Source organism: Microplitis mediator, chromosome 10, assembly GCF_029852145.1.
Source record: "Microplitis mediator isolate UGA2020A chromosome 10, iyMicMedi2.1, whole genome shotgun sequence".
NCBI lineage: Eukaryota > Metazoa > Arthropoda > Insecta > Hymenoptera > Braconidae > Microplitis > Microplitis mediator.
The window spans coordinates 723,231-750,295 of NC_079978.1; the positions used below are offsets into that span (position 1 = coordinate 723,231).

The 27,065-nt window shown below is 32.8% G+C and overlaps 1 protein-coding gene across 2 annotated transcripts in view; it reads left to right on the top strand.

Annotated features, from left to right (window-relative positions):
• Positions 1 to 4: 4 nt before the first annotated feature.
• LOC130676178 (prolyl 4-hydroxylase subunit alpha-1) overlaps positions 5 to 27,065 on the top strand; it is an 85,870-nt gene continuing 58,809 nt past the window's right edge. The window contains exon 1 of one of the 2 annotated variants that reach the window (XM_057482214.1): positions 5 to 144. The gene's annotated coding sequence lies outside the window, so the exon portion shown is untranslated. Of the gene's footprint in view, positions 145 to 20,185; positions 20,584 to 27,065 lie in introns of those variants that run through there. The other variant, XM_057482215.1, reaches the window with a different exon arrangement.

Below are 27,065 nucleotides of genomic sequence, written 5' to 3' on the forward strand. Positions count from 1 at the left end.
CATCAAGTAATATAATCACGTGCTCATTGCGGTTTCATACCTGGGTTATTACCGAGCACACATCTATATAATACACGTCTACTTAACTCTTCTTTAATTTCATTTATATTTAACTACTTGTGAGCTGGCAGCGGATATTGATTGGTGAGTCTTTAAATAAATTTTTAAATATTTATGTTGTGCTTAAAATTATCATAATTTATTTATAATTAGCGTCTGAGTGTCTATATTTATATTTGATGTATCAAGTGTCGCGGCTATTATTTGATACTCAGACATGTACATCAATTAGTGTGTGTTAGTAGAAAATTTAAATTTGAAATGAGGATAGAAATATTCGCCAATCGAAATTTGAAATAAAAATAAAACGCCGGAGAGCAGTTTTATATAAAATTTATAAATGGATAAAATTTTCGCGTTTAAATTCAAGAGCTATTCATAGTGAGTGGGAGAAAAAAGTAAATACGTACAGAGTAAATAAATAAAATAAATAAAAATAAAAAGAGACGAGGAACTTTGGGCGGTAGTTTTGAAAACTAGTCACGGCGGGTCGATCGTTCGCCTGGAGAGTTTTGGAGGCGAGAATCGAATAAAATTCGCCGGTCTCACGTCTTCGTCCTTGTCCTCCCCCGCCTTCTCTTCTCATCACATAGTAGTTCTTGTGGCATTGGTCTATGGCCCGAGTTGCTGTCCAGTCACGGACAACCGGACCCGCGACGCGAATGAAAAGTTTTCACATCGGGTATTCGTTTGTAAAAGGTTCACCAAAGTCCCATAAGAATTTCATTCAAGACACGCGTGTATGTTCATGAGCCGAAACGCGACTATTTTCAGCACGTAAATCCTCCGAAAATAAATACAAAAAAATAAAACAAATATCTGACAAAAAAAATAATAAAGAGAGACAGGCGTATTCTGTATAATTAAATGACTTGAGCTTGTCTCTGCAAGGTGTTAAATTACGAAATTTTTCACACTTGGCTATTGTGTGTAACTCATTTCGTCATGATAAATTTATAAATATTAATGTCCGCATACATTTTATTCTCCAAGATTTATATTTATTTTAACAAATGGATACTTTAATCTTCTTCCCGGCTGTCAAAAATTAAAACTTTGACTAAATGTTCAAAGTTATTTCATAAGTTTGTTTTCATTTATTTTTTAAAACTTTTTCATGTCAGTTTTCATTTTTTGCTTAAAGATATTTAGCGAATTTTTAATAAAATTTATTATTTAATTGGAAATTATTTTTTACTGCATCTAAACAACGAAAAAAAAAAGTAAATAAACAGAGTAGGAATATTTGCAGAGGTAACAGTAAACATTGTTTAAAATTTTCTACTAGAAATGTCAACTATTTTCTATCGCGCGAGTGTTGCGTCTCCTCTGAAATACGCTAGCGAAATAAAAGCATAACTAAAAAAATTTAAAAAAACAAGCTTACAAAAAGTAAAAAAAATATATATGTATACGTGTATATATTTTAGACGACATTCTCGGCGTACTTGATGCAGGAGTGCGGCGGCGTACACTCGGGAATTTGAGAAATTGAGAATAATGTAGTTTGCGACTTGTTCACGCGAATCTCAACTCACCGAAGTAGATACATGTATGCTCACAAAAACAGTCAAATACTCATGTGAAAGAGAGTGAATCTGTTCTAGCATACATCCAGGCACTCTCGTTGCAAACATTATTCAAGAGGAATTTTAACTGTAAACTTTCAATGAATTTCCACTACTGCTCTAATTAACTCTCACTATTTTTTATTCATCCCACTTTATTTATTCATTTTATTATTCAATACTTTTTATTTTCTCTCCTATATTATTTATAACCAACCAAAAAATTTATTTATTTACTCGTGAAATTACCGACTGAATAATTTACAGGCAATACCGTAAAAGTTTTACCTGATATATTATCGGAATCCGATTGTTTAGATTAACAATTCAACAATATATTTTTTTTTTTTTTTTTGTCAAACATGCAATTAAAAATAATTGATAAGTGATTTGGTTTGGAGGATTACAGGATCAATAAACACGTGATAAATTTAATTAAATCATAGTATCCATTTGTTTTCAATATTCTCGATGCGAGTTTTATCCACAACTTCTAGTATCAATGGATTAAAAATAAATGCGGCGCATTGAATGTTGATCATAAATGCAAGCTGTTTATATATAAAGTCCTTTGCATTATTGAGTGAACACGTTCAACAATAATGTGTGTTCATAAATGTCATATATATTTTATCCTCGTTGCGGTTATGACCTTTTAAGGAATATTTTCACTGGGATGTACGGGTATTGCGCAATTTTTATCTTGTCATCGGTGATCTTTTTAGTCTGAGTAATTTTAAAAAGGTTAGACATTGCGGCGATGTAATAGACACGCGACCTTATACACCCATTTCTCTTTTGCGGTCGGAAAATAATAAAAAAACGACAGTAATAGTAATCCTTTTATTATATTATTCGTAGTTCTATTAAGTAATGCGAAGTGAAACTATAAAACTAATTACTTTTTTCTAATGTAATTAAACGCCTTAGGGTAAAATAATGAATTATTTGCTGGAGTCTACTCAGATGAAAGATAAGAAAATAAAAAAAAAGTCGGATTGAAAATTCAAGTTTTTTATTCAGCAGACAACTCGGTAGGTAAATTCAACGAGCGTGAAAATTAAACAGTCCGGCGGTGCATCAAGACTCTTGAACGAATGAGAGTGTGTATAGGAGTTTCGGTAGTTGTTGTGGACTTCTAAGAGAGTTTAAGGTGGCAAGAAGCTGCGATAGAGAAACGGAAGAGCAGAAGCTAGAGCTGTACCGGAGCTGGGATGGATAAAGAGGATGAGAAAATCTAATTAGAGGATACCAAGTCCGTGAATTCCGTAGGTGCCAGAGAAAGGCGACGGGACGTTGGTTATCCCAGAACTATCTCTGTCAATCGATAATTAGTAATTACCCGACTGGAGTTGAGATCACCCGGATAGCTGTGAAAAATAAACCAACTCTCGGCCTTTTTACTTAAAAACTCTTAAATATCGATTAATCTCATCGACGATTTTTCACTGAGAAATCAAACTTTGATGATAAAAAAAATTATAAGACTCTTGGATTCTCATTTTTCATGGGCACTTTTTTTTGTACTTTGTCTCTCCATTTACTATAAACTTTTTTATCCACAAATTGAAAAGATATTTTAAAAAGGAAACTAAATAAAATCCAAATGTTCTGTATTGTGTGCGAGACAAATTGATCATGATTCAAAGAAACATTTCAGTCTCAACACATTTCTCTGGACTGTCTCTCTGTTTATGATTTATCGCGTCCTGCCGTCCGGCTTTATCATTTGATACGAGATAAGGGTATTTTAAAAATACCTGAGAGTTTACAGGGAGCTTTGTGTATCATCAAAGAACAAAGCATTAAGTGCGGACACATGAGAGTAAAACGTATAACAGAAGACCGGTAGGTAGATATGGGTTTAGCATCAGCCAGCCAGGAGTATGGCGACGGACGTTTTGATCCCGCGGGTCATGAGTCGAGCCGTAAAATCGGTGGAAGGCCGCAGAGCAAGAGCCAACTGATGTTCTGCAGCACAGAGAAACTCTGGTGCTCTGGCCCGTCTAGTCTGTATATACTTCAGCGGCAGTTAGTGGTAGATATAGAGAACAGTTGGTACGGTGATGGTTGAAGGCTACTGTATAGTCCACAGTCTCTACAGAGTGTTGGGTGTACGTACGAGTAAAACAACTGCTGTACTCTGCTCTGGAAAAGCCCCCGGTTGGCTCAATATCGCTTATTCGTGGCTGCCTAAACGCCAGGACACGCTATCGGCTCGTAGGATACATTATTCATGCACGATAAAGTATTCCCCCGACGCAGCGTTGAGGGCTTGCCTCGCGCGTTTGGTCAGGCATGAGCATGCATGCTGGTATACGTTTTGTAGGCTTACGTATGCCCTTGCTGTTGAAAGACGAGGAGAGACCTATTCTATATCCATACATACATAGATATAGCTATATATATATGTGTTTTACGGTGTATGCTAAATTGGAGTCGACGGTATCAACCATGTGATATCACGGACGCGCGTGATCAGCAAAATGTTAACGAACCGACAAAGATGCCAGTGAGTTTGTGTGTTTTATAATTGAACCATTGCGTGTTCTCACCATTAAAATATATTATATTTTTATTCCTTTACGTTTAAATATTTTTATCACTCGGAATAGTGTTGAAAATAGTGACATTGTTTTAATTATTGTCTACTTGGTGTTTGGAAAATCGACCCGAGTCGAAATATTAGACGTAAGTTGAACGTTTTGAAAGTAATTTGAACGATTTTTTTGGATTTTGGTTCATAAAAAATTGGTAATTTCATGAGTTATGATTTTAGTTTAATGATAACATCAATTAATTTATTTCAATAATTTTCATCATTTTGATATCATAATATATGAACAGATATACATATATAGTGTTAAAGACAGAAGTATGAAACTGAAAAATTTTTTTTTCAAAATACGAATTATTTAAGAGCCAGAAAAGCGGACGACGAAATTTTAGGAAATTGACGTAATTATAATCCAGGAGTACAAAATCGATAAAAAAAAATTTTTCGGTATATGCTTATGTTTTCTTATTAGAAGTATAAATGAGTTTTAGTTTTATGATAAATATGTTTTCAATTTATGATATTCCAACCTACGTTCAAAACGTTCAATTTACGTCTAATATTTCGACTCGGGGAACGCTTTAAGAAATATTTTTTTTGCTAAAGAAGTTTTTCGACTTTTGGAGTGAAAAAATTTAATTTAAGCTATACCTTGATATCAAAATTAATTTCTTTGATAGATGGTTAATTAAACAAAAATGAACCCATATGGTTCAGAAATATTATTCATAGTCAAAAAACAAATAATTTATTGACTCAATAAAGTTATTTTTTTTCAAAGGAATTTTGTTCCCAGTGTGTCGTAAAAAAAATTTAGTTGAAGCATTTTTCTTTAAAAGAGGTAATAAATAAATGGAAATAACAGAATGCAGGTGAAGAATAAAAATAATAAAAGTAATTGCAGATACTTGAAATTGAAATTTTTTCTATAGAAGCAGTAAGAATAAGACATAAAATGTAACTTTAAATCAAATTCAACTTTTATAATTAAAACTTGTAAAAATACTTTTTGTATAACTGTATACATTTGTGAGAGCGAAAGCGCTCGTATATTAAATGAAAACAAAAGGAATGACACTTAACTTTACAACTATTTCTCGATGAAAATGTTGTCACACAGTTGAAAAGCAAAATATAATACAAATAAAACAATGCGTTCCGTCAAGCTTCTTTTTAAAGCCTTTTTTTCTCGGCATTTCTCGTAAAGCCCGCAATATTTTCACGTGCCCGTGTGGCATATTTTCCTCTACCGATATTCTGAAAATACGAGAGTACGAATTGTGAAGAACAAAATGTTGAATAGTCGTACGTTAAAATAAAAAGAATCACCAACAAAAAATCTATACCCAAAGAAACTAAAAAAAATAATAACAATAATAATAATAATAATAAAACGAGACAATACACGTTCGATTCATATTGCAACGTTATCGTTGTCCTTTTGTCACCATATCGCAGTTTAGTTTTCGCCAAGTTCCCTATATGCTCATCGTACATATGACTTTCGCGAGTGCCATTATTCTGGTTTGCTTTCGGCGCTGAATAAAATTCAAAAAAAAGAATACAACGATTCTGTTACACAGAACATCTCTAATAGGATTTCGCGTTCAAATAATACCTTAACTACTTTTTCAACTTTGTAACCGGACATATAAAGTACATATATACATATATTGTATTGTCTTTATATTTATTTAAACCTCATATTTTTTCCATATCCGCAAATACGTTCGTTTGAAGTTTTGCCAGACTTCCGTTTAATAAAAAAATTTTTGTTTCTCTAGTAAATATTTTTTGTCATTTGTATATATAGATATTTTTTAAATATATTCTGTCTATAAAACAGCCATTCACTTGCATCCGCGCATCTCAATACGACTTTTAGACTCTGAAGTATTCATTGATATACAGAGACTGTACTTGCTTTCAGTGACAACTTGGCTTATAACCACACACTAAAACTTGACAGGTATTTTTTCCTTATGCATTGTATATACATTTATTTGTATGTACATGTATGTGTATGTATATGGATAAATATATAGTCTCTTAGACGTGCAAATTTCATTACTTACACAGTCCTTTTGCAATGTGGAAACATCTCTAGAGTCGAGGATGGCTCAAGAGAACGACTATACACAAGCTGCGAATAAATCTCTCTTCTGCTAACGAGGTAAAGAGAAGCGCGAGCTGTAAGCCAGAGTAGTATGGTGTTGAGACACATCTAGCAACGGCAACACAAGACAGCCCAACAAGTCTTCTCTTCTGACTTGCTGTATGACTTTTCGCTTTACTCTCGCGTACAAAGTCAAAGCCCGTGACACCAGGGACGTGTTGTGAACTCACAAGTCAGCGAAACATAAACCTATATATATATATATATATAAATTATATATAGTACATAAAAAAAGATGAACGGTATAGTCGAAGATATAAATTTGATTTATCAATAGACAATATATATGTATATATATTTTCCATTTCATTTATTTTATTATTTTATATTGCACGAGATACATCTCCAGAAGCGTTCGAAGGTCTTAGCGTTAGACAAACTTTCACAATATTGGTGAAAAATAGTATCGACTTATATGTAAACGATGGAATCTAATAGCTGGGATTGTAAGTCGTAAAGATGAGTTTCGATGAAAAGATATTTATTTATTTGTTGCTGTGAAATAAAATTAATTATGGAGGTGTAGTGCTAATATATGATTGTTTGAATCCTCTGACATTAAGGAACTATCTCAGCCATTCATCTATTCAACCCGACTAATTCCTCGTTCGAGATCCTGTCTGGAGAAACCGGTGGATAATATATTATATGGTAATTCCTCAGCAGGATATGAACTCCTCAAGCGGATTCAAGCACCCCTGGCTATAGATCTTTGCTGAAGCTACTGCTATTCTCTTTCTTATCCTTTTTGATGTAGTTATGTGTTTTGTTTCCCAGTCAATAGGCCCCCGTTCTGGCACAGGCCATTATGGAACAAAGTGTAGACACGTTTCGCTATATTTCCGGTTACGAAAGAAACCACTTGTGGTAACAGCAGTTGCCTCCAGAGGCGTCAGGAGCCTTACTAGATTAAAGATAATACATCAATCGGGTTCTGTTGGTCAATTTGATGCCGCTCCATTTACGAAATTATAGTCCTTTTTCTTATTTCTTATTTTCACCTCTTGCCTTTTTTTTTATTAAGGAAAAACATTTATTCGAATAAGAACCTGGTGTAAAATTGAACGAAAAATTTATCTCGTGAATGAATTTTATTTTTTTACCCCGATATTGTGTTCGTCTTGATCTTATTTTTTTTTTATATTATTTTTCATTTTTGCAATTTGTCAAAAACTTTCTTCATTTTTATTCTTCCGCTTGCATTTCCACGATCACGAGTTCCATTTTTTTTCTTTACTTCCACTTTCTTTCTCTCTTTCTACTTCGATTCTCTCGCGCTTTAGCAATCAGAGCTTGGACTCGTGCCAGTCAATTCCACAGGCCAGTAGCACCCACCGTGTCGCCTCGAAAACGCATTTACCTTCTTCGTGGTTGCGTTTTTTTATATTTTTTATTACAATTTACTTTTTTTTCTCTTCTATCAACTCGATAAATTTACCCTCGATAAATTGCGTGCATCAAATCAACGGCAGCTTACACTTATAAAATTATTTTAACCCGGTTGTTATTTAATAAAGAGTAATCTGATAAGTTAGTCGATTTTATTTTTACAAAATAAATGATAATTTAAATTGACGTGGATTGATTTTATCGTCACTGTGATACATAACTGTCGAGTCGAGTATTTGTAAGCTTCTTTTTTTATTAAGTATCCATCACTTTCTTGAAAAGTAAATTGATGTTAAAGTTGTAAAAAATAAAAAAATAAATAAATAAATATTTGAGTTACGTAAAGAAATAAATAAACAAAATAATTTATCACACTTTAACGTCAGGCCAAAAGCTTCTTTAAATTTTCGTGGTTGGCCACAAGATTAAAGGGAAACCAACGAATCCTTGGCTGATTACTTTTCCTCGTCCTTCTTTCTGGTTTACAAACCAGAACTTGTGCACAGGATTCTCAAAGGCCTGACGATAAAACTAGTCTGATAAAAAAAAGCCGAAAAAAAAAAAAAAACAAAAAAAAATTAACGTTCCCGAAAAAAAATGTATAGAAGTATTTATTTTTCCTGTGTGCCCATGACATTTTCTCGTTAGTGCCAATTAACTTGTTCCCTCACTTTTTTACATTTTTTTTCTCCCCAAGATCAAACGAATAGTAATAGAAAAAACCTCAATGAAATCTCGCTGGAATATATTTTTTATCATAAGATTTATTTCATCAGCTCGTTAACGAAATAATGAGAACTTGTTTCAGATCATTAGTATTTTTTTTAATGAAAAATTTAATACGAATTTGTTGAGAATCGTGAGATTTTTTCGCGGAGTAATTTTATGTAAAATGAAAGCGATCGGTAGGTTAATAGAACGCCGCCATTCTGGGTATTCCTCGATTTCAGTTGAGAAATAATGCATCTGTTATGACCATAAAAATATGTGACATCAAATCGTATATGTATTTTTATCATAAAATAAATTGCGTGCCAAATGCCAAAAGGGCGTATTACAGCAGTTAAATAGGGTTCCATGCCAAAAGGGCGTATAAAAAAATTTTTCTTGTCATTCTTTTTAGAATCGCTCGAAACGTAAAGATCTGCAGAAAAAAAATTTTTGACGTACTATCGCCAAAAGGGCGTATATCTTTAGATCTTTGTATCTTTGTATCTAAAGATAAACACTCTTTTGGCTTTGAAAATTTTTTTTTTTATTTTGAGGCTTAGAACATGTTTAAAAAACGATTGGCACCAAAAACAAAAAAATTATACGCCCTTTTGGTTCTTCAAAGCCAAAAGGGCGTATAACTTTTATACGCCCTTTTGGCATTTGCCACGCGAAATAAAGCAAAATCTCGCGAAATTCAAAAATTATATCGAAATTAAATATTTGTAAATAAATTATTGAATAATAGTAATTTTCCGGTGTGTCAAATAATTATAGAGCGTATTGTTGAATGTAATACAAACTTATATTTGGCATATAAATGTACATATTATATAGGACATTTCCAATAAATGTTCATCAAACTGATACATTTATCAATAACAGAACCGACTGTTAGTGAATTTACTAATGGGACAAGTAAATAAATAACAGCAAATAACCATGTAAAACATCAATATAATTTACATGTTTATTGCAACGTGGAAAATTTGAAATTCAGGATTCGAGTATTCGAAAATATAAAACGTCACGAGCACTGACACATTACTGACACTTTTCCTTTATTATTCGCCCCAACAGTAATATTCGATAATAAAATATATAATGTAAATAAAAATAATGTTGTGTTTGTAAGATAAATATTGTGTTGAATCTAAAATGATTCTCAAGACTGGAAATTTTCTCCAGAAATGTAATATTTTTCCACCGGGATTTTGTTCATACATTTTTCGTTCGGATTCGGGTATTTTATCTACATCAATACGGCTCAACAACTGGTACTTCACAGACAACAGATACATGTACAAAGTAGTGCACGATGTCTCTCAAAGTGATAAATCACACGAATATTGACAGTCGTGTTCGTCGCACGGTGAATGCACACACAAAACCACATTACTAACAAGGAAGAGGTCACGATGAGACGTAACGCAACGCACCAATGGAAAATCTAGGACGTGCTTCAAATGACACAGTAGTAATAGTTATAGTAGTATAACCCAGCGACAGTAAAGCCACGACTGTTAACCCATTATATATATATATATATATATATATATATATATATATATATATATATATATATATATATATATATGTACTATTCTGTTCGTATGCCGTAGAATCATCCGTGCTTTCAACGTTCCAACGTGGTCAGTCTCATTAGTTCTCTCGTTGCTGCTTCTGCTACTTCTGCTACATTTTCCTATTATATATATATATATATATATATATATATATATATATATATATATATATATATATATATATATATATATATATATATATATATATATATATATATATATATATATGTTGAGCATCCATACTACTCTCAACTCACCCACTTCTCATTGACAGAGCTCGGGAATTCCCATTTGTACCGAATCAGCGGTTTTCATATATATGTTATCACAAATATATACATATGAATATCCTGATTTTGCCTTAATCAGCTAATTTAACGTAAATTTTGTTTCATAAATTATAACAATTAAAATAATTATTTATTAATTTTTTTAATTAATTTCAAAGTTGGACTTTGTTTCATTAATTATTGTAATTTAAAAACAATTTTAATTATTATTTTTTTAATTAACATCAAAACTTTATTCTCATTAATTATACACTAATTAAAGTCACTCGTAATTAAACGTTTAATATTTAATAAGTTAAATTAATAGAATAAATACTGACAAACGCTAGCTCGCTAAATGTTTTACTTACATTTCGATCTAAAGTTTCTTTTGAATTTTTCGCGCCAAAGGAATAATTTAAAGGATTTCATTGCTCTTGTCGTGAATAATTAAGGAGCTGAAGATAAATAGTGGTTTAGATCATAATTAATAAATTTACTTAGCGAATAATAATGATTTGTTTATTTGAATGTGAAATAGGTTAATTGGCTTCTGGAATCTTGTGTTACTGTGAGAGAATAGATTGATCGATGGTTGACGTTGCGAGAGGGTTTACTGAATACGGTAATCGAATACATCCAAGTTGCATCTGATTACGAGTGGGAATAGTATATACAAGAGCGATAGCACGTGGCTTCACCACGCGCATACAACACTCTTGTTTATCTATCTGTTTACTCTAACCTGAGGGTACTCGGAGAAAACCTCAACGCAATTCTACAGCATCCCCTATACTATTCTCTCTGTAGATATACCAACACGAGGTATTACAAACTTTACACAATTGACCCGTTTTCCTTCACTTTATTTCGCATTCTCATCTTCATTTATCAGTTGTACCTTTTATCAGTTCTTTCCTTAAATTAATTAAATAATCTGAACTAACAAAAAAGTTATTATTAAAAATGAAACTTAAAGTAGGGGAGGGTGGGGCAGAGCGGCCCCCCTAAGCCAATTATTATTTTTTGTGGCTTTCAACCATAAGATCACTTTACTTTTGTCCTATTTCGAACCAATTTATGGACATTTTGCCAAAATTCTGAAAAAATTTTTTTTTTTTGTGGGGCAGAGCGGGCCCCCCTCCAAAAAGTGATAAAAAAATTTTTTTTTTCGTTTTTTTTTTTTTGAAATTGTTTTCATCATTAAGAATGTATTTCTTTCTCTTGACAACTATTTTTGGTTTTATATTACTCGAAAAAAATTTTTTAAAGCGTAAAAAATCGTTCATTCTCGATTACCTTAATTACTAATTGTTATTTAATAAAAAAAAAATCAATTCTATAATTTTACTTTATTCCAAAAATTTATCAACTAAAAAAAAAAATTTAATTTTTATAAATTTTTAGTGACCAAATTTGCCTCTTACATAAAGAAACGGCCGAAAAATATGAAAAAATAATTTTTTCGAAAGTTTCGGCTGGTCCATTTTGCCCCAGGTGTTATGCGTAGGGCTAGAAATGTGGAATTATAATAATTTTTTTTTAATTTGACGATAAAAATATGAAAAAATCACTTTTTCAAAATTTTGGGCTTGTCCATTTTGCCCCAAATGTCATGCGTAGGGGTAAAAATGCGCAAACATATCGGATTTATAGTAATTAGTCGAAAAAAAAAAAATTTTTTTGTTGGTCAAAATTTCGGGGGGGCCGCTCTGCCCCACCCTCCCCTACCAATTATTGACACTCTATTTTATTTTATCGTTTATTTCATTCATTTTCGGTTTATAAATATCAAAATTTGATTTCAACGCACCGTGAATTTATTTTTCGTAGATTTATGGCGCATGCGCATTGAAGATGTCAATTAATAAAACAATAGTATGTCAACAGTAAATATTACAAATTAGTGATTGAGGTTTCTGGGCTTCCGCTGAACTACTTGGTACACAGTTCAAAAATTTGTGTTAAATTTAACACAAATCACATGTCCCAAATGGTCCATTAAATTTTTTGTGTTAATTTAATACATTATACTTGTGTCAAACAATAACACAGGTATAAAACTTGTTGAGATCAGATAACACATTAAACTTTAGTTAAATTTACACTCGATGGTGTCAAATAATTGACACAAAATATTTAACCATTGATTTTTTATACACAAGAACACGAAATTTGTGTAATTAATCATCAATTGATCATTTAAAAATAAATTCGTAATAAAAAAAGGCGGCGTAAAAAAAAATTTCCAATATTAGTTCTAGCTATGATGAAAAATTAAAACCTCCCCATGTTCTCCACAATATCAATAATTGATACTTTGAACTTATGAAGCATCAAAATAGCTGAGCTTAAAAAAAAACATAAATCAACAAAAATATAAATGTTAAACTTTCCGGCTTTCCGTGAAAAACATTGAAAAGTTTACCCAAAGTACTTTTTTAAATTATTTTTTTTTTAAATTTTTTCTGTTCGCATAAACTACTACCGCAATTACCGACAACTGTGCACCTATCCAAACACATTAAAACCACGCGGAGATAGTATAATCTTGGTAATAAAACGTTTTTCGTATTTTTGATGTATGTAGTAATCTTGCGCTTTATTATATGAACATATATGTATATATTTATGCAGGTACCGAGCAAGTATACTTATATATAAATAATAATTAAAGAATATATTCGCATTGTGTCGTGTACCAGGGGTTTATACCTACTATGTTAATTCGCCACAGGCTGCTGTCGTTCGTTTGGGCAGCGGTAAATACCGAGGATGAATCGTCGGTAGTGGTCGTGGCGTAGCGGACGTCCCGTTCATCACGGAAGGAAAACGGATGCGTCTGTGAGTGTAACGCAGAGAACAACGGGTACTAGGTAGGAAACTCTATAGAAACGATGAAACAACAACAAGAACAAGAACTACTGTTACAATAATAACAGTACCGGTACTGCTAGTGTGTGCAATAGCAACAACAACATTAACATTGAAAGCAGTCGCGCAGGCCAATGAGTAATTCAGTGAGCAAAGGGAACTTGGGTCAAGTCTGCTGACTACAGTTCATTGGTTGTTATTAGTCGGTTAGACTTTTATTAATCCTCACTTTTTAATTATCTCATGCCAAATTTTATTTTTGTTTTCATTTTAATACACGATAGTTATTTTTTTCGACTGCGGGGCTTTATTTTATTTTATTCTCTAACTTTGCTCTGTCTTTCTTGTGGGTTTTTTAAAATTTACTATCTCACTGTCCAGTTGCTCGGTCTCGCGAGCGGTTTTCCCTCTTGGCGCTTTTGAGGATGAAAGTTTTATTGAACCCATCCGCTGGCTTCCAGTATGCAGATGTTGTGGAATTAAATTTGCTGCTTTTTAACCCCTCTTATGAATACCAATTATTCATTTGAATTGTTATTATTTTTTATTATTATTAAAAATTTTAAAACAACAGTATAAATAAATAAATATGAAAAATAACATAAATATTTTATAACTTTTAAATTTGATAGAATTAATTTTTATTACGTATAGATTTTACTGTCAGCTTTTAAATTAATTAAATTTTTCCGCTGAAAAAAATATTTCAAAATAACTTTATTATTTTCCTATGCGTTCGATAACTTTATTTAATTTATTAAAATTCAATTTAAATCTAATTTTACTCGATGGATTTTTATTGAAATAATAAAATCTAAATAAAAAAAAATCAGAGTTTTTATTACGTTAAATATTCCGGCGGCGTTGCATTGAGTAAATTATAAATAAAAGTTATTTTCACTTATACTTAATAATAAAAAAAAAAAAAAATGCGCACAAGTTATTCAGAGGCAGAGTGAAAAATAAAATAATGAGTAGAGGTAGTAGGTTGTGTTGTGAGGGTTCTCGGCCTCAAATGCACACACACGTTTAATGTGACACGACATTGGAGAGTCTCTCTTCTCATGACAGTTCAGAATAGTCTTCTGGTGTGTGCACCCGCGGCGGCAAAAGTAAAAAAAGAGGGTGCGCGCGCGGACGCACTTCATTTCCGGAAAAGCACGGGGATTCATTCGCGACGACAGCACGCGGTCTGGCGTTAATCACGGAAGGAAAAGGGAGTACTCTCTACCATTTTTTAATACACATATATATAAAAAATATATACAGCGAAATAAAAGTACAGTGCAGAGAGCTGGAAAGAAAAAGTATTTTGTGGCGGTGATAGTTACTAAAAACCATGAGACCATCTACCAAAGCTGCAACAATACACGTCACACTCCCTCTTATTAAAGCATCATTTTGATTATGTTTAGGGGAGGGTGGGGCAGAGCGGCCCCCCTAAGCCAATTATTACTTTTTGTGGCTTTCAACCATAAGATCACTTTACTTTTGTCCTATTTCGAACAAACTTATGGAGATTTTGCCAAAATTCTGAAAAAAAAAAATTTTTTTTTGTGGGGCAGAGCGGCCCCCCTTCAAAAAGTGATAAAAAAAATTTTTTTTTTCGTTTTTTTTTTTTTTTTAACTGTTTTCATCATTAAGAATGTATTTCTTTCTCTTGACAACTATTTTTGGTTTTATATTACTCGAAAAAAATTTTTTAAAGCGTAAAAAATCGTTCACTCTCGATTACCTTAATTACTAATTGTTATTTAATAAAAAAAAAAATCAATTCTATAATTTTACTTTATTTCAAAAATTTATCAACTAAAAAAAAAAATTTAATTTTTATAAATTTTTAGTGACCAAATTTGCCTCTTACATAAAGAAACGGCCGAAAAATATGAAAAAATAATTTTTTCGGAAGTTTCGGCTGGTCCATTTTGCCCCAGGTGTTATGCGTAGGGCTAGAAATGTGGAATTATATTAATTTTTTTTTAATTTGACGATAAAAATATGAAAAAATCACTTTTTAAAAATTTTGGGCTTGTCCATTTTGCCCCAAATGTCATGCGTAGGGGTAAAAATGCGCAAACATATCGGATTTATAGTAATTAGGCGAAAAAAAAAAAAATTTTTTTTTTATCAAAATTTCAGGGGGGCCGTTCTGCCCCACCCTCCCCTATATTTTATTTTTTATTTTCTTCAGCTTCTTGTGAAGAAAGTGATTTTATATTTTGTTATTTATTTTGTGCTTTTCAAGATTAATGTGCTTCACTTTATCTTATTTATTTAACTATTATTATTATTATTTTTTAAATCATGTCTATTTACTTTGCTGGTACATTTAGTCTCTCATCTTTATGCTCATAATGATATTTTTTTGTTTTTTTATTGTGTGGCCTGACTGCTCAGGAGTTTTCTCAGTGATGTCTTCTTTGCTGGCAGCATAATACCGCAATTAATGAGCAACCGTCTTGAGGGCTCTTTGAAAAAAATTCTCTTTTAATTTGCCCATAACAATGTCGTTAAAATTACTTTTATATATAATCTTCACATAGTTATCTGTTTTTGTTTATCTTTTTGTCTTCCCATTAACCATTTTCGTTTAATTATTTTTCTTTGATTGGCCTATCAAAGACTATCAAGACTAGCCAAGAAAAATTATTTATAAACTTCTTCCACCCCTTTATAAAGTAAAAACCCATGAATTGACTTTAGAAAAAAAGTGAATTATATTTTTGGTCAAACAACTTTTTCAAACAATTCAATAGCTAAATAAAAAATATGTTGTTTGTATATATATATATATTTTTTTTATTTATAGAAGCTTCAATAAAATATACAATCAGGCAATTTACTAAACGCGCGCAATATTTTAAAAACTTCAAAGAAACTTTATAAATGGATTTTTTTTTACCAGCGCACGTACCCTTTTCAAAGATACAATCAACGATGTCCAAGCATGAAAAAAAAGGGATGAATCTATACTTTAAAATTGCGTCGCCTCTATCCATCTACGTCAGTATCTCTATATTTGTTAAAAAAAAATATATACTGCGAGATGGCAATTTATTTATTGCATATTTTTAACAATGCCTCAGCGACAACACGCTTTGTTGGTCAACTAGCAATTTTATATCGGCATTGAACATACGCACAGTGCGAAACGAGACGAGACATCTATATATATGTGCACCCACACAACACAGGGCACACAAGGGGGATGATGTTGGCCCCAGCGGCACCAGAATCCGCATCACAGGCAACGTCGCAGCTAATCCCGCGTCAGTTTCATCATCCCTCGGGCAATTCACTACCCCGACCCTTCTCTTTCACCTCTGCCGCTCTTAGCCCCCTCTTGAATTCATTGTTTATGAGCACAAGCCGCTTTCATCTCGATAGTGCGCGCCAAACATGCCTTTTGCGGCCCGCCAAAAGAGTTGAGCTTAAAAATCCAGGAGTTGTAAAGTACAGCCAGTCCCGGTCCCAGTCCCAGTCCCAGTCCCAGTCCTGGTCCCAGCATCAGCATCACTATCAGCATTATTAACAGCAGTAGCAGTGGCAGCCGAGCACTTTGTCTCTCGAGGGGCCAAAAAGCTCAACACCAACTACGGGAACTACGCTCGCAAGCTCTTATATACACTCTTGGATAAAATAAAATGAAATAAAAAGGGTGTAGGGTGTAGGGCGTACATAAGAAATAGAAAGTAAGGGAGGAAAGTCAACGCGTAGCGCGTCGGACTTATCGAGCTGCGAAAAAAAAACGATAAAACTTTCCGACCGGGCGAACTTGTTCTTCTTGGTATTCTTCTTAAGGCAAACCCAGACCGTGACGTTTTATTTATTTTATATGTTTCCTTTTTCCTTTTCGTTTTAGTTATAGTTTATTTTTTATTTTTATTTATAGATTTATTCTCCCAGTGGATAGACTGTAGACGAACTAAACCAAAAAAACAAGACCGAAGGTGTCTTTTGTAAAGAGACACTTTCTTAAACAACTTGTCAATTTTTATTCTATCCATACAGATATGTGTACACTTCTGCGTCATTTTTCCTGTATAAAAGGCAACTTTTTTTGTGCATACAGTGTGGAATTGAAATTTGGAAAAGTTTTGTATTGAAAACAAAAAATATGGACAAAGTTTACTTTGCAAATGTATTTTTTTTTTTATTATTATTATTTTTGCGAAAAATTTTAACAATAGACTGCGGGTAATGGATTGTGTGGATATAGGTGACGAGGAAGAAAATAGGAGGACTAGAATGAGGGTAAAAAATTGTCAGCCATTGAATTTGTGATTTGAAATTTAAGCAAGTGTGGAGTAGAATGGGATGAAGATGGCGCGATGGAGAGTGATGAGAGTTGGGGTTAAAGGAGAGAATAAATTGTGGCATGCTTTACTTGAGCCCTCTACGAGCGAAACTAAAAGTAGATATAGCATAAAGGGAATTTGGTTGAACAGTAGCTGGGTGAGGATGAGAATCCTGATGGTGTTCTTAGGAGTTACAGAGAAGGATGTTGAGTCCAAACTGTAGAATTGGATATATAGGAAAGCAGGAAAGCTCCCTCTTCAAGAATTCATCTCTCCTTGGATCTCTGTCCCGTATCAACGACAGCTCGAATCAATTTCAACTGTCGTCAAGTAGTATCCCACCCGGCAAAACTGTACAGCGACGTCATTCCTTTTGGGATTCACTGCGTTTTGAATTTTATTATGTGAGATCCGACATGATGTATAACCTCTCATGAGACACTCTTTTATTATTCGTTTCACCTCATGCAAATTTTGACTTTTCACTAAGAATTCGTGTTTCGCCAATGTAACTTTTCATATATACATCAAAATGTATATTGTTCTGTAAGTTGTGCAAATTTTGATGCTGTCATTAGCCGATCAGATGTTCGGACAAGAGGTTTTACATCCGTTCCATCTTCTGTTTATTATAGAATAGTTCTTAAATTTTTTTTCGTTCCTTGTTTTTGAAAATGATTATTTTTTTCAGTTCACCGAATATTGCTTTTAATTTATAATTGTATCAATTTATTCATTTATTTGAATTTATTAATAGTCAGGTGAGCATTTGGGTCAATAGTTGATCGAATGCATGGGTCAACAGTCAAGTAAACATGAATTGATTTTAATTATCGAAATAATAACAATAATGTTGACTAAAAAAACATTATGATAATGAGACAATTAAAGCCTATTTTTTAAGTGTCTATTATTATTTCCATAAAATAAAAGGGTATGTCTACTAATTACGTAAAATTCAACATTAAACATCATTTGAGAGTTTCAAAAAAAAATAATCATCATTAATTTCAATAACTTCTATGTGAAACACAGTTCCAAATACCAGGGTTGTTAACTATTTGCTCACAAGTATTCAAAATATGTTCGAGTATATTTATCTCGTTATTTTAAATTCACGTACTTGCAGCTGAAAAAAGATAATTATTTTTAAAGTATTTTCGGCATTGATGTTTCAAATAATTATTTAATTATTTTATCGGGTATTGAAACAAAATTGCATATTTATCAGTAAACTCTGGTCTGAATGTCCTATTTGAAGATTTTATTGGTTCCCCGGACAACCCCGGTGATAAAAATAACTTGATTTGAAATTTTTAATTTATTGGGCTTGCTTTTGACTTGTTAACGATTTTGCCTGCACTTAATTATTTTGACTTCAATATAAAAGGAAAAAAATTTTTTTTTCTCAGCCCCGAACCCTGTGTTTAGATTTTCGATTGATTTTCTACAGGATATCTCTGACGAGGATCCTAACCAAAATTAAGTCGTTTTTTTCGCTTGAATTTAAATCCCCAAGTTTAAATTTGACTCGGGGGAAGATATCTACGTTCCAGCCAACTTGTAGCCCTAAAAATTTTTGAATCGTCCACTTTACTGTGGAATAAGTGGCCGAAATGTCAATTAAAAAGTCTAATTAATCACCGATTGCAACAAAACATTTTTTCGCGGCATTTTTTACAAGACAAGTCATATTTAATTTTTATCTCTGATATCCTGCTTGGTAAAAAAAATTATTGTTCTTCCAATCCTACCATGTTTTATCAAATATTCACATATAAAAATATATGATCGCCAGCATATAAACTCCTAATGAAACACTGTAAAAAAAGCGGTGTTAAAAATGGACTCGTTTTAACTCTGCCCGGTGTAAAAATGAAATTACACCGGTGTAGAAGGAGTAATACACCGGTGTTAAAAATACCAGTGTTAAAGCGGGGTAAACGGTGTAAAAGCGGAGTAAAACCGGTGTAAAAGCGGGGTAACAGGTGTAAAAGCGGGGTAAATTGCGTCTGCTTGAAGTATTAACTTTAAAGATTATAAAAGACAAAAAATGTCAGTTCTTTATGAAAATTAATAAAAAATATCATTTATCAACAAGTATAGTGATCAAGTAAGTAAAAATATTCACAAAATAAAATATTTTAACACCGGTAAAGAATATCTACACCGGCGGCGGCGTTATTTTAACACCGGTCTAGAATATTTACACCGGTGGCGGCGTTATTTTAACACCGGTACAGAATATTTACACCGGTGGCGGCATTATTTTAACACCGGTCTAGAATATTTACACCGGTGGCGGCGTTATTTTAACACCGGTACAGAATATTTACACCGATGGCGGCGTTATTTTTACACCGCTTTCGGGGGTAAATTTAACACCGATAATTTTAACACCTACACTGCTTGGACTTACCCCGGTGATTTTTTACAGTGAATAATTAAAAATTGTATTTTCCATTACTCCAAACGGATGAACTGGGTGTAAAAATTGAAATAAAAAGTGTATGGATTAAAATTTTTTTTATGATAATACTAAGTAAAAAAAGTGCAATATATTTGTTAAAAACATAAAAATAAAGAAAGAGGGGAGAGGTATGCGCGATTGTGATGCCCACGCATCCGGCTTGCACGCTACGCTATGCTTAGTTGCAGCAGCAGCAGCAGCATTTAGCATCAGAGTAGCAGCAAGCAGCGTGCTGGCGCGCATCACCACACTCCTCAACTCCGTGTTGCCGCGGTATCACCAAGGGGGGTCCGTGCGTCGTCCTAACGCTTTCAGTCTGCCGCGAAACGTCGTGGCGTGTAGATTGGGTCATCTGTGCCGGTTGTTTATCTGACGCTCGCATCTCGTGCGCGCTCCATCAGCTGTCAAACACCCACGTTTTTTCTCCACTACCTTGTATCCTCACACCTGATCCTGACATAACTTTTTCCTATTATCGATATTCGATACTTGTTCTTATCAATACAACATAAATCTCATAAAAACACCGTAAATTTTAAAATTAATAAAAGTCTAAGTGGATACTAAAAGTTGTAGTGCATAATAAATTTAGTGTTCAATTATTTTGGACTTTCCAAAATTATCGGTGAGTCATAAATAATTTTAAATCAAATTTTAGTTTTAATTTTAATTTTATCATTTTTTTACCTTTGATAAATTTTAATGAAAAAAAAAATAAAAAAAATGATTAATTATGGAGTAAAAATTTAAAAGGCGCTTTAATACAGTATGTTTGATCCCTACTGTGCATACAAACCTAAAACTCGTGTCCGTAGTGCGTCTGGCAGGCGTGATGCGGTCCTCAGAGTAGAGGAATTACGTCACGATAAAGAAACGTGGCAGCCAGTTCGCTGGGATAGGAGCAAAGTAAATGAAAGAGCATAGTAGCAATACAGATGAGTGTATATGCTAGAAAGAGCACTTTACTCTTTACTTATATATATACACATATATATTATTATTATTTTCTCTTGTACTCTGGTGCTATACGGTTGGCATATTACCGCACACTCTCATAGATCCACCGCACACCCACACACTCGCGATCTAATGTGATGTGATGTGATGGGATGTGATGTGAGCAAAGTATAGTCAATTCATATAATGCAATTAATCGTTATGACCTGCCTGAACTGAAAACTCTTTTAGCCTCTTCTCCTGAATCGCGTGCTTGTATGACTTGTGAGTGCAGTAGAGAGTTATTCTATTTCCTCGTTGTTACAGAGACCCACTTACTCACTTGGATTCACCGTTGGCTCTACGAGGCAAATTATACAATGACATTTTAAATATTTATCGAAGCTCTTGCACTTAAAACAACCAACCTCTGTCGATTACAATCGATACTGGCCCACTTGCTCTCATATAATCTAACAAATCCACTCAACTATTTATAAATTTTTTTTTTTTCCTTCATATTATGATTCGAGATCAACGAGAGCTAATAATGCATCTCGTAACACCCACGTGACACAAATTATGAGGACGTTGAACTTTTAGTTTATTAATGCGATCGTTATAATTTATCCTTGTGAATTGATTTTATTTTTTATAAATATATATGTAAAATATATGCGTAGGTGATATGGGGATCTGATAATTTGAATTTATAAAATTTTGTTTGAAATTCGATATTCAAGAAAATATTTATTCAATACTATTATTATTATTTATTATTATTATTGTTATTATTAATATGGAATTCTCATTTCGATGGGTCTTCTATTTGGCTCCGATACCGTACATTCAAGTTTGCTGCTCCGTACAGCGGCGACACCACCACGTGGCCGGCACGTCGACCTCGATACACAAATACTTATATAGATATACATAAGTATATAAATATTTCTACATATACATATAGAATGGCAGATGAGTAGGAGTATAAGTGTACGGGTCGACAACAACCGATGATCTCTTGACACAGGAGATAAAATGAGCAAGAGAAAGAGGGCGTAGAAATGAGGAATCACGAGGAAGAAATAATAACAGTTAAAATATAAATATAAAATATATGAATTTGATGACTGCTCGGGTTTCCGGAATAGATAAATGTATCGCTATAAATTATATTATGTGAAAATTCACGCTCTGCGAACACTTTTATTTTTTTACTTCCATTATTAAAAATTATATTATTTTATTATATTAATTGCATCCTATTACATTGTCAATTTTTTCGCACATCCTGCTTAAGTATGCCAGCATTATTATTATTCAATTTATTTTTTAAATTCTTGCTCTATTCACTTTATTTTAGACTGGAAATATAAAATAATTACTAAGTAACTTTTATAGTCGAAATTTTTGAATATTTTTAATTTTTTACGCTCAAGAGGATTTAAAATTTATCCATTAATTATTCATTAACCTGCGCATATAATTTATATTTTATAAAATTTAATACCAACAGAGAAGAAATTGATTTTATTATCCATCAATTATATTCATTTCAAAGGATTTAATTACGCATGGAAAAATACCTGTAATTAAATCGCCTCAATAAGCAAAATTATTCGCTAATGAATATAACATATTATATACAAAATACGGTATGTAATACCTCAAACAAATAAATTAATCACTACAGTAAACAAATATTATGAAAATTCCAGACGTAATTGGATGCAAAAAAGCCAAACAATGGCACGTCAATAAAATTATTATTTTCAAAAAATTACCTCGCGATTTCGTGTAATCGTCCGTCAGCTGACTTTCAAAAAATAATAATAAATAAAAAAATAACTATTTCGTCCTCTAAAAATAAATTTTATCAATAAAATATATGTTACGTTTAGAAATATTTGATATCAAAAGCATACCAAAGTATTCGGATAGAAATATTCGACCGAAATCACATCGAGAGTTCGCCGAAATTTGATTATTCTTATAAACAGACCGGAAATTGGCCGATAAATTGAGTCGGTCTTTTTTAGGCCTAATTTCGCCCAACCCAACCTTGTGTTCACGACCCGGGTCTATCGTCAGCCTCTTTTCGGCCAAGAAAAAATTTTATTATTATTTTTGCTCGAAATTTCTTTATCCGAGTAATCACGTGGCAGATTTATTTGAATTCACAAAAATTCTTAACAATAAGCAGAAAAATTTACTGGAAAATTTTTTAGTACAGTAGAACCTCTTTAACTCGAACTCCAAAAGGGAGAGGCAAAAAAATTCGAGTTATAGAGTTTTCGAGTTATAGAGGATTTCGAGTTAGGCAGCAGGAGCTGTCGAAATTGATGTGTATTTCAGTGAATCCTAACTAAGTCTAAAGGTATGATAATTTTACAATCGCCAACAGAAAACCTGACGTCAGCTATAAATTCCATTACCATTTCGTAGAACTGGTAATCCTAATAAAATACTTACATACGGTAATAATTTTAAATTCGAGATAAAGAGGTCCAAGTGTATGTATTCAAATTATGGAGGGTAAAAATGTACAGAAATAGCTTGTAGGGACTCACTAATTATTTCGACTTATAGAGGGTAAAAATTTCGAGCAACGGAGGTTTTGGAGCTTGGAGGGAAGGGGATGAAACATTTCTTCGAGTTTAGGAGGTTTTCGACTTATCGAGGTTCGACTTACAGAGTATAAAAATTTTTTTATAATTCACATTAAAAAAAAAAAAATGAAATCACCGTCGAAGTGATAAAATTTTCTAAACGTTTTCTGCATCACTTGAAATGGATTTTAAAAGCTCTTAAGACCCAAAGTATCGCACCACATGACATACACACTGTCAGCAGAGATTTGTCGACTCACAATGAGGTGTATTGTCTAATAGGATTCCACGTAGCCCCATATATCCTACACACATCATCACCGGAATCGCCAGAACATTCTTCCTCTTTACTACCTGCTATAACTACTATCACTATTATTTCACCACTACCACCGCCCCTCCATTATTTAACGTACTTTCTATACAAACATCTATCCCACATGTGTGTTATATTACGAGGTGTATAGTAATAGGACTATAAAGACTACAAGTACGGCGACATTTCTCCATACATGCGTTAGCAGTATCTGCTAGTGCTTTTGCTTCCGTCTCCATACCAAGAGTCCTGGAATTCGTAGCATCCGTTGGTCTCCACCACGCGTTTCTTCAAGTAGAAGTGATACGGATAGAGACTCGAGTAGTATATATATCTATATATATAGGAAAAGACAAAGTACAGAGAGAGCAAATTGTTAAAGGGGATGCGAAAGATAACGTTCAGTGATGTATACATGAACGGGAATACTGAAGGCGGAAATGGTAACAGACGATACGAGTAAGAAGAGCTAAACTATAGACATGTATGAGCAGGAATATTTGATGGTAGATGTTGGTATATTTTAAATAGTATATATGTAGATACCAGATAGGAGATAGAATAGAGCGAGAGGTCATGCTTTCAGAGAGTAAGAGGTTACTTTGTTTAGAAACAAACTTACCAATTGTGGAATATCTGTCCTATTCGAATGCGAATACATATGTATGTATATATATATTTTGCGGATATTATATATGCTTGGGAATATATATTATCTGTCCTGTGGGCCAAGTTGTTGAGGAATCTTGTTGTAAGAAAAGGTGAAGTAAACTTTGACAACAAAAACCGTCACAGTCTTTGTTATATTACTGGCATGATACTGCGAAGACGTCGACGTTAATACTATACCCGAATTGTTGGAATTTTAACTTTTATGTTATTTGCTTTGCAAGAATTATTTTATTGGACATGATGAAATTATATTGGATAATGTTGAGAAAATATTTCCACACACACAAAAACAAATTCTCGACTGAAGGTAAATATTCTTGATTCAAGAAAATTTTTTTGGAGACCTAAATTTTCTCAGATAAAGTAGAAATCTTTTCCAACCAAGACGAATTCTCTTGGCTCAAGAAAATCTTGACTTGGTTCCCGAAAACATTTGTCTTCAAAAATATTTTCTTGACTCAAGATATCTGTTTTTTCTGTGCATAGAAAGTTTAAGAGTTTCAATAAATTAGTGAATTTATTTTTAAATTTATTGACGGGTTAAATTGAAACACTAGTAAGGCAGCAATTTTAAAAATTTAAATTTACTAGTTAATTAATATTTTATTTTTACTGAAATTGCCAGTAATTAACATCGATTATTTATTTAAAAAAAAATAACGCTCGTAGCTTTTCAAATAAATATTTAAAATATATTTTATAGGGAAAATATATACATATATTTGTGTATGTAAAGCTAATCGAGATTTTATTTGATAAAATGTCAATAAAAAAAACGCATCAAAAGTGTGAATGTTTGATTTTAAAAAAACGTCCTTCAGAAAAAGCTCCATTGAGAGCTACTCTGATAGAGTGATTTTTTGTGTTATTTATTTTATATTTCATTTGATTTTATTTTATTTGGAAAGGAATAAAAAATAATGCCAAGTACGCAATAATATATTTTAAAAGCAATTACCATAAAAGATCGGGATCGACAAATGAATATTCGATGGTGCTTTTGCATCACGGCCATAAAATTTACTCTGCATCAGATCTACTGGCCGAGATTATAGTATACCCGGAAGAGCCAAAGATAGACCAGAGGACGGACGAGTCCAAAATTTTTTCTTTTTCAGTCCATCAGCAATAGTACGGGGATTATCTATGACGGTCGTTACAGCGATCAAACATACTCGACAGTAGTTGCGTCGTCGTATGTATGTTTATGTAAATATATATGAATATATGAGTGGTCGGCTTACAAATGTATGCGATAAATATGTATATGTAAATAGAGATGTGTATATACATATATATAGATAGATATACAAGAGGAATGATCTGCGAGGAATATCGGACATGGGTTGGCTAGGGCGCCCTGGGAGAAATGCCGCCGCGACGCGGCTCACCGTCGCGTCGTCAACTATATACATACATATATATATATATATATAGAGACTGTATATAGGTATATATAGAGTTTGCATCCCCCGTAAACCATTTATCACACTTGCGGCCACAGCTGCGCCAGTGCCATGTCGCCCATTAGAGGGACGGACTTGGTTTCCGCGTATGTCCGATCTACCAACAACTTTGATTTTTTTAAATTCTCATCTTAATGCACTTCTCTTCTCTAACTCGTGTCAATTATATCTACATTTCACTTGTCATGTTGCTTTGCTATATTTATTACCCATAAAAAAAATCCATTATTTATTTATTTACTTTTTTATCTGAATAATAAAAAATATCGATCACCAATTGGCCCTAAAAAACTTTTATTTAGTAATAAATTTAGAAAAAAAAATAAAAATAAATTTTTGATTTATTGAAGAGCGCTATCACATGACATATATATATTTTGTCGGAGTAGCTACAGCTAAAGACACTATGTAGTGTAGTTTTTTTACTGTAATGGCACATGCAGCTAATGGGCAAGTTTTAAGTGGGCGACAGACGTTAATCAATAAATTTATCTAATGCATTAGTTGGCTAAAAATATTATTAAATATTTTGTCGATAAAATCTGGTATAAACCCGTAAATGATTGACAAGGATTGAGGTCACATTTACACAAGCTTACTGGCAGATGTCACTCCGCTGGGATTCAGTCAAGCAGTCAATGCGACCTGTCCGTGCTAGATTTCCTCCTGCAGAAATTACAATTTCTTGTCTCTCGGGAGGACCTTTATATCCTGATAAAAAAAAACCTCTGAAAACAGGATCCTCTCTTTCTGTCGCTCGGCCTCGGTACCCTTGATCTCATTGAATATTCAATACTACGAAACAGGTCCATATGCTGCTGCGGGAGGTATACATGATATTGCGTATAAGTCTCCGGAGAGATGCTCCGAATGAGATGAGCGACACATATATATATATATATATATAGATGTATAGATACATGTGTGTCTATATGAAGTCCGGCAAAAACAAGCAGCATATCAAATAAAGATATGAAACTTTTTTAACATTCAATGAAGCTTTAGAACTGCCTCTGTGAAGTTATTTGATGAATTTAGTCTCGAGAATTTTGTTCGGCATAGAAAAAAGTGAACAATAAATAATATAAAGCTCTCTCTATGAAACAAT